Below are 9,937 nucleotides of genomic sequence, written 5' to 3' on the forward strand. Positions count from 1 at the left end.
GGGGGATGGGAAAGGCAGCGGAGCACAACAGACACTAGTATGGCAATATGTAAATCAATGGATGTGTAACTGATGTGATTCTGCAATCTGTGTATGGGGTGAAGGTGGGAGTTCATAACCCACTTGAATCAAAGTGTGGAATATGATATGTCAAGAAATTTGTAATGTTTTGAACAACCCACAATAAAAAATTAAAGAAATAAGCTAAAAATAAAAAAAAAAAAAAAAGAAAAAGAAAAAAAGAATTTCAAGTGTGGACTGATAAGGTACTGGGAATAAAAAGGCACCATGATTGCTTGGTGAAAGTAAAAGTCAGACAATTCACAATCAAACTGGGTATGTATATGTTCCCAAAGAGCTAGAAGTAACTTCTCGGCGTTGTACTTTAGAAACAACATATATTATAAATGATTCCCTTGCTCCACCTCGCTTATATAGTAAAGAAATTCTTTCAGTCACTGATTTTGAATAATGGACACCATGTTGTATTATCAGTGCTGAATATTTAAACAAGTTGGTCTTTGGGTTTAAGCCGGGTAAATGAACGTCACTGAACACATGTTTGTTGCTTTTTCTCTTCCTGCCTAGCTTGAACTATTTCTACCATTTTCTCTGCATAAACGACAGTGAATCAATTTGTTATAATTAAGCTCTCTTTTGTTGTTTGCATTGTTTTCATTTGTGTATCATCAATGAAGTTGTGTGTTAATGCTGAAAAGAAAAATAAGGGGAAAAAATGAAATTTCTAACTCAAGGACTATGAAAAACAGACCATACCACAAAGGATTTGTATTTTAATGCAAATAGTATTTGATAGTTATGGATATATATAGAAATTTTAAAGCAGACAAAATTTTTGTTTAAGGTCTCCGTGACCTGGTCACTTTCTTTTTCAACCTTTCCCCAAACTAAGGTTAAGTATCCCTAACCTGAAAATTTAAAATCCAAAATGCTCCAAAATAAAAAAAAAAAAAAACTTTGAGTGCCAACATGACACCACAAGTGGAAAATTCTACACTATGAAACTTTGTTTCGTATGCAAAAATTATTACAAATATTGTCTAAAATTACCTTCAACTTGTATATAGATGCATATAGAACTGAATGAATTTCACATTTAGTCTTGAGTCCCATTCTTAGGATATTTCATTATATACATGCAAATTTTATAAAATAAAAAAAACAAATTAGAAATCAGAAACAATTCCGGTTCTAAGCAATTCAGGTAAGAGATATTCCCTATACTGCTAAAAGCCCTCCAAAACTACAAATCTAATCATATTACTTTCTCTGCTTAAAAACCCCTAATGGTTCCCGAATGGCTATGGGATAAAGTTTAAATTCTACATCACAACATAAAAGATACTCACAATCTCATCCCAACCTATCTTTCACATTTCTATTCTTGCACTTTTCATTATACAATGATTTACTACACAAAGTCCACAAATTCCTTGTTCTTTCAAAGCATTAGAGCCTTTCACATGTTGTTCTGTTTGAGTAAATATTATACCCCCTTTCTGCTTGTTAAAATCCCCCTTTAAAGCTCAAGTCAATTAATGTTTTCTTTGTGAAGTCTTTCAAAAGTCTATCAGAGAGTATTTGACTCAACCTATATGTTTGCACAGAATTTTTTATATGCCCTTAACTTATAACACTAATTTTTTTTTTGGTACCAACTCAGGGGTGCTTAACTACTGAGCAACATCCCCAGCCCTTTTTTGTATTTTATTTAGAGACAAGGTCTCACTGAGTTGCTTAGGACCTTGCTAAGTTGCTGAGACTGGCTTTGAACTCGCAATCCTCTAGCCTCAGCATACCAAGCTGCTGGATTTACAGGCATGCACCACCACCTCCAACCAACACTAGATGGTTTTGTGTCTGTCTGTTATATCAAATTAGAACTAGAAGGCAAGAGACAAGTTGTTATCCCTAGTTAAGAATATAAAACATAGCTCATAATAGAAATTAAATGAATATTTGCTTAGACCACCAATTTTTTCAAATCATTTGCTATGATAATTCTTACAAGTATTAAATAGATAAAGATATTTTAAGATTATTTCACCCAAAATAGTTTAAAATATCTTTTGTTGCCTTGCTGTGCTTATTAACTACTTTAACTAACCATCATTACATAAATGTGCAATTATTTTCATTTAAATTCACTGAAAATCCTGCAAAAAAGATCCTTTTAGTCAATCTAAAAAAATACTTACTTCTATATTTGGCAGAGTTATTGTCACCTGTTCACCTTTGCCAACTTCAAGGTCTCCTTCACAAGAAGTGTCAATAGAAGCAGGTTTGAAATCATCTAAAATTAGATACAAATATTGATTTTTTTAAGATAGAGCAATAATACCTTGATCTCAAAAATATGAGCATATTCTAATGCAGTAATCAGTTTTCAAAAGCCAGTAATTAAAATGGTTTAGAAAGGTATTACTATTACAAATAAGCAAAATACACCTGAGTTTATTTCTGTATGCTTAATTCTGAGGAAAAAAAAGAAACAGCTATACTCTTAAAATATTATTTATTAAACAATGATAGAAACATTTTTAGACTAAAATAAACTAGTCTAAGATTTTCTGCTGAAAGCTAAATAATTTCAGGACTGGAGTTGTGGCTCAGTGGTTCAGCGCTTGCCTAGCACATATGAGGCACTGGGTTAGCGCCTCAGCATCACATAAAAACAAACAAACAAACAAACAAATAAATAAGGGTATTGTGTCCATCTACAACTAAAAATAATCTTATTTTAAAAAGCTAAATAATTTCAGTGTTGCTTAAAAGATGATATAAGTAGAATATTTTTAATTTTCAGTCTTTTTCCCTCATAACATTTTCTTAAACTACTTTTGGTCCCTACTACTACTTGTATAGCAGAATAAAATGAATGAACACACAGCAAAGTATTCATGGCAAACTTCAAAAAAGAAAAAGCAATCTTTTTAGTTTAGTGCTTTATGTTTTTCATGGATAAGTACATCATTAAAGGATGTTGAAATTTAACCAAATCTTCCACTTCAGAAGAGTCTAAAATAAATTTTAAATGTGAATTAAATCATGGTTCAAATGATGCCATTAAAATCTATTACCTGGAAGGAATTTAGGATACTGAGCTATCACAAGCTAAACAAATTTAAAACCTCTAAGATATGAAAGCTATAAAAAATTATACCAATATATATCAATAACTATAATAATTTTGATATATAATTTCTCAGGTTATAATGTGTTTATTTAACACTTTATTAAAATTAGCATACATACAAAATAGAAAATAAACAATAAACTTGATGAACTTTTACAAAATAACAAGTGTAAAACTACCAACCAGATTAAAAAAAAATAGAACATGGCAATGCAGCTCAGTGATACAGCACCAACAGAACATGACCAGCCCATAGATTTATCTTTATGTTAAACAGATTTATCTTTATGTTAACAATGTTACATAACAAAGTTTGATAGGTGAAAGTCTAAATTCAAAGTAATGGATATCCATTACTATGGTGGGTAGATCTTGGGAAAGGAGAAATTTTAATATTCATAAAATCAACACTGCTAATAAACAAAAGACTGGCCTTGCTTTACAACGACAACTACAGTGGCTAACATTTTTAGAACACTTACTATGAGCCAGACATTATGCTTCATACTTCATATTTAACTTTTTAAATAGGAAGTGATAACTCTGAAAAAAAAAAGAAATCCATCCCTCTAGCCCTTAAACAAACATAAATGAATATAAAAATTCACACCATCTTTATAACAGATATTCTTCATACTGCTTTAATTCAAAACTGAATACATGCAAAATTATTTTTTTTAAATCTCAATGTTTATCCCTATATTTTAAGAAACAGATATAAAAACAACATAAGCAATATGAAAACTGTGAGGTTGGTTTATAATATCCCTAGAAGGTACAACTGAGAAATCAAAGGATAAAGATTAAACTGAAAATAAACTAAAGAGTTTGTTAGTAGTGGCAAGTTCAGTGAGAAAGATGAAAGCAGAATGAAGGTGTTAAGTTTTAGATGCTTGAATGAGGGTTTGGACAGAGAGAAATAAATGTTAATGTCAACTGATGCGAAGACAGTGATATTGAAGAAAAATTAGAATGGAACTTGAGTATCAAAGAGATGAGAAAGTAGAAAGCAGATATCATAAAAACCTAAGAAAATGAACACCAATACAAAACAAAACAATGATAATAGCTATTATGTATGAAGCAATTTTAAAAGTTTTTCCTAATCACTTTGATCTTTTAGCTTCCCAACAATTCTGTAAAGTAGCGAATATCCCTATATAACAGATAAAGGAAATGGGAGGTGGAAGAAATGAAGTCCCTGCCCATGATGATGCAACTAATATTTACTAAAGGTAGAATATGGAAGCACAAAACCAGTTAAAATAAAAAGATGAGAGGTTAGCTAAGACATATCAACAGGTAGATAAGAAAACTTCAATTTTGAGCTACCATATATTATTTGTGAATCTAAAGTGAGAACCAAAGTTCTTTTATAAAGATATGTACAATAGAGATGCCACTCAAATCTCTCACTATTTATATATATCTTTCCTTATTTATAAATATCATCATGCCTTATGTGAGCACCTATGGTAATGGGCTTTTTTTGGTCTTCAATTTTCTAATTTTAACTCCTTCAAGGTCTTCTCATCAATCTATATATTCCTCTACCTCCTTCATCACTCACATCTAGTCCTATATTTTCTTTCATAATTCTTTCAGAGTCATCCCCTTCCATTCCTGCTAAAGACAAACTAATTTTCAGCTGACTAAAGGCTAAACTACTACAGCCTGTCCTGCTTTTCTCTGCATTTTTGTGCTATTAGAATTTGAATCCTATTTCAAAGTTCCTTCTTCCTTGAAGTCATTTCCTACTATTCAGAATCCCAAATTCCTTTCCCCTCCTGAAGCATTTACAATGCCATTCACCAAAATCTAATATAAACTACCTGGTATTATTTACTTCTTTGTGGACATGTCTATTGGGTTGTAATTTTTTTTTAAAGAACAGAAATGTGGTTTTTGCACAGTATTTTTAACATAATGGCTATATGAAAGATCCTTGTAGTTGACTTGGGTTCACGTTGCTCATGCCTCTCTAAAAGACATCCAAACTTATTTTAAGTAAATATAAAGTGCTAAATTATGTGTAAAATATATGTTTTCTCATTATTTCCTATGGACCATATTCATGTATATTTCAAGATTTTATTGTTTCAGTGTAGATTCTGCCATATTCCTCTGTTCTTTTCACTAGTACACTTCTGTTCTCACAGAGTGCACACACTACTTAATATGTGACAGAGAATTCTCTATGATAATAAATGTGTAAGACATTAGTAATGGCAACCTAGATAAAACCATAGCCCTCTGACTTTCAATCTTTTTCTGAAATGACAAAAGGAAAATACAAAGAGAGATGACTGTCATTTAACTACAGCTAAATGATGCTGTAGAGAAGCCGGTCAGGTAACCCAAATGGTAAAGCAGACCTGTGGGAACCACAATGACCTAAAGAATGAATAAGCCCAATCTTAGAAGGTAATTACACTGTGCTCCAGCCAACTGCTGCCAAGAAGAGATATGGACTTGATGATTGCCAGGTCACCTTCTGTTTTTTTTTTTTAAAGAGGTAGAAATCTAGTTAAAAAAAAAAAAAAAAACTGCCAAAATGGCTTTATTTGAAAATGAATAGCAGATTAATGTTCAGTTATGCAGTAAAATCATTTTTAAAATATATAAAAAAGAGAAATGATCATTAACCTATCTAGATGGTAAAAATAAGAAGACATAAAAGACATAATTAACAAGGATAATTAAATAGAAAGATTTTTAGTTTTTGCATCTTTGAGTTAAAATGTTATTGTTTTAATGAAATACTTGGTAAAATATTTATTTTACCATGATAAAAATCAGTACTCATTCTAAAATCAGCATATTTAGTGGTATAAATGTATAAATATGGTCTCCAGGCTTTTAGACCAAAAATTAACAATAAAGTGACATAAGAGGTATAATTTTAAATAATATTTCCTCTTTTATATTTTAATCCCTTTGCCAAACATCAATTAGGTCAAGAAGGAAATTAGGAACATAATAATATCCTATGGGGAAAAAACTGGAAATCTTGATTTTTATATAAAAGACCCTGATTTTTAGGCATTCGCAATTAATTCAAGACAAAACATATAGCTATGAGGGCCAAACAAAGTATAATCTGTTAATCTTAACCTCTGTTTTAGGGTTTTATTAAGAAGTATTTTTTTTCAATTTATTATCACTTTTATTTTCACAATAAATCTTTGAATGGAATACTCTCACCACATTTTACCAATGGGAAATTTAAATTAATGAAGCTAAGAAATGATCAAGTTAGGAACTCAAACCACATACTCTATCCATTCATATGACATGGCCTTTTTGTCTTATATCCACAGTTTTGTGCTTAGGGGGTGTTAGGAGATATGAGATAGTCATAAATCCCTATGAGAATTTGATAAAAATTATAAACCATTTACTTTTCCCTTCCATATAAAAATACATTTGAGAACATACCTATCAAAGACTGTATAATTTCAAGGAGTTCACAGCCTTCTGCAGCTTGTATAGAATGAGATTAACTGCAAAAGACAGAAATGTACTCAAAAGATCTTTAGCTTTACTTAACAATAAGCATGAATTTATTAATCAATACCACAACTATTCTGGACCAATTTATAATTCTAATTATCCTACAGTTATACAGTTAAAATGTTCCACTTTTTAGTACTGCCTTTTCTTTGCCTTCAAACATGTTATTTTTTTTTAAGTAAACAACTTTTCAATTTCAAAGGGTTACATATATAGTTCTAGAATTAAAGAATTTGTTGAACAATTTCATGTTCATGCTTTCCATATGCTCTAAATATCAAATGTATTCTCTAAATTGACTAAATAACTTACTTTTTAGTTCTTACTTTGAGAATCCTATCATCAATTCTACCATCGATCTATTCTCTCTGGATTTCCTTTATCTATGTTAGAATCTTCAGGTTTCAAATATAATTACTATATGCCGCAGTCTGGCTGGGCACAATCAGGAGCCACTTGTCAAAAGAAACTAACTTTATTTTTAGAACCACACACGCCAAACAAAACAGCCTCTCAGGAAAAATCCTCAGAGCCTCAACTGCCACCACCGGCTTTCCACAAGCCTCTCTCTCCCACACAAGCCTCTCTCCACCTCCCACAATCCTCCTGCTCTTGAGGCCGATTGGCTGGGTCACGTGGGCGGAGCCAAAAAAAGTCCCCCAATGAGCAGCTCCGTGGTCTGAAAGGGCAGGGAAACAGTCCAATGAGCATCACCGCAGAGGAGCCAATCAGCTAGATGTTGCTGGGGCCGAGGAGCCAATCAGCTAGATGTTGCTGGGGCCGCTGTGAGCCAATCATCAGCCGGCAGCTGGAAGTTTGCTGGCAGCTGGAAGTTTGCTGGGGCCCCTTTGGCTGTGGCTCTCAACAACTATAGTTGTGAAGAACAGGAAAACATTTTCTACTTTGTCTTTAACACTTCTCTGTTTTGGCTATAGCATCATATAATGTCAACATTTTCATAAAAGAACATACAATTATTATTGTCAGTTTATTTCTTACAATTTGAACTAATTCAACTAATTCCAAAACCCATACTCTGTCCCATATTCCATCCAAAGCAAATAATCTTAACTATAAATATATTTTTAATCATTTTTTCATTAGTATCATTTCTGACATGTGCTCTAAAGCTTTACTACTTTTTGAGGGGAAGGTCCACTTAAAGACAATTTTTCTATAGTCACTGCTCATCATCATTCCATCATAGCAAAAAGTGGTGCCACTGAAAACTTAAAAATTTTATAATTTATTAACCTTTATCTGAAAATAAACGTTAAAACTAGCACTATCCCAAATCCAAAATTAATTCTACTGAATTATTTTATTCAAACTCTTTTACCAGTGAATCAACTACTGCTAATCATTTAGTTTACAATTGTAAGAACATACTATACCTCCTGACCACATGCCAGACTTTTTAATAGATCTTATTTTCAAAGTCTGATAAATGTTTTTTAAAAGTTTATAGAAATTACATTCATTGGCACTCCCTATATATACATTACTATAACTCTTCAAAACCAATCATGATTACAATTCAAATTTTTCCAGGCACCTAATACTGCTCTATGTTTATGCCATCTTACTTAATCCTTACAAAAATTATGAAATGTCACTATTATCATTACCGTTTTACACATAAGAAAACTGGGGCTAAGAGTTTAAAAAATATCACCAAAGTCAAAGTGTGTGTGCATATATATGTGTTTGTGTGTGTGTGTATGTATATACATATACATATATATATTTTTTAAATAGGCAGGGAGGGAGAGAAAGTAGAGGATAGGATTCCCAATCAGGTTTGTCTAAAGCCTTAGTATATTAAACTATCCAAATTTCCCCTGAACATAAAAGACAGAATACTATTTTCTCCCAAATTACATTAGCTTGAGTGCTAGTTATAAATTGGATGCACTTGTCCTATGTATGTGTCACATTCTCTATTCTATAGTTTCTATTCCCTCACTCTGAATTCTTAGGAGTGAAGATCACCTAGGGAAAAACCATACGCCTGCTCAACAAGAAAGGGGAAAAAAGACTGAAAAAATTTTTAATGTCTTCTACATAACTGTGTGTTCAAACATCTAGGTTTATTTATGGTTACTATTATTGTTGTTTTGTCTATTTTTATCATCATTCTTGTACCAGGATTATCTAACTCTAACTTTGAAGATTTAATTCTGGGATATTAAGAACCTTTATAAGTGAAATGCTTTGACGCACTAGCAAGGAACTTGTCAAAGGCTACATTTTTATTAATTTAATTTCAGGTTTATTCCCCTAGAAGAGAATGTATACCCAAATTATATAAAAATATATTCTAGAGCAATTTTATAATCTTAAACCTTATAACTTGAAAAATTAAAAAGTTGTACTTTTTAATAAAAGTTAAAAATTACTGCATACTTGAGAAAGAAGAGAGGAGATACTATGAGAAAAAGGACTGTAGAAAACAGATAAGAACCATATCTTGCTTTGGGAAATGAAACTGAAGAGAAAGAGAAACCACAGAGCCAGTACAGCACTGTCTCACTACGGGGAGATTTAGATGACAGAGTATGGCCATCCAATAAAGAATAAACAAAAACAGCTCTGAAGATCTTCTCTTGTCATATATCTCCCCAATTGTTCTATAAAATGGATGTTAATATTGCTTAAGAAACCCCTTTAATAAAATGCAAGCATATCTTTGAAGGGTTAAAACCATTGATTCTTCTTACATTTACTATGAACTAGTAAAACTAGATTGTCTACAATCTAAGTAAACTTTTGGAGACTGAATTTTAATTAGGTGTTTAAATTGAACCATTGAACGTTCAGAATAAAATCCATAAAGTTTCTTTACAGAATGACTGAAAAAGGTGGAACGATGAAACAGTAAAGAAGGGCTGAGCTGGAGAAAGGAAGTGAAAAAATATCTGCTTTACTATTTTGCCATAGAAAAATAAGAGGTCATGATTCAATGATCTCAACGTTTCCTTCCTGCTCTAGAATTCTATGAGGGCTATTATGCAAAAAATGAATGTTTTATAGACAAAATCATATGCTGTACTTTTCCTTCCTGTCATGTCATCCAACTATTAAAACAAGTGGGTAAACCAAAGGGTAGAAATCATAAAGATAAAAATCTTCCCAATAAAGAAATTAATAACACACCTTCAAATACTTCGATAATTAGTATTTGATAACAATGAAATCTGGGTTTGGAAAGAGAGAGATTGAAATAGTTAAGAACTTTTCCCCACCAAAAAAAAAAAAAAAAAAAAA

The 9,937-nt window shown here is 31.6% G+C and overlaps 1 protein-coding gene and 1 pseudogene across 2 annotated transcripts in view; one reads left to right on the forward strand and one right to left on the reverse strand.

The window, feature by feature from the left end:
- The window catches only part of Eaf2 (ELL associated factor 2), a 39,939-nt gene extending 36,281 nt beyond the window's left edge, over positions 1-3,658 (reverse strand). Inside the window, exons 1-2 of one of the 2 annotated variants that reach the window (XM_015486879.2) lie at positions 3,640-3,658; positions 2,220-2,314 (exon numbers count right to left, since the gene is read on the reverse strand). The gene's annotated coding sequence lies outside the window, so the exon portion shown is untranslated. The remainder of the gene's footprint in view (positions 1-2,219; positions 2,315-3,639) is intronic. The other variant, XM_048794447.1, reaches the window with a different exon arrangement.
- LOC107143112 overlaps positions 1-9,937 on the forward strand; it is a 15,071-nt pseudogene that overhangs the window by 4,361 nt on the left and 773 nt on the right.

The sequence above is a fragment of the Marmota marmota genome, unplaced genomic scaffold (assembly GCF_001458135.2).
Source record: "Marmota marmota marmota unplaced genomic scaffold, marMar, whole genome shotgun sequence".
Classification (NCBI taxonomy): Eukaryota; Metazoa; Chordata; class Mammalia; order Rodentia; family Sciuridae; genus Marmota; species Marmota marmota.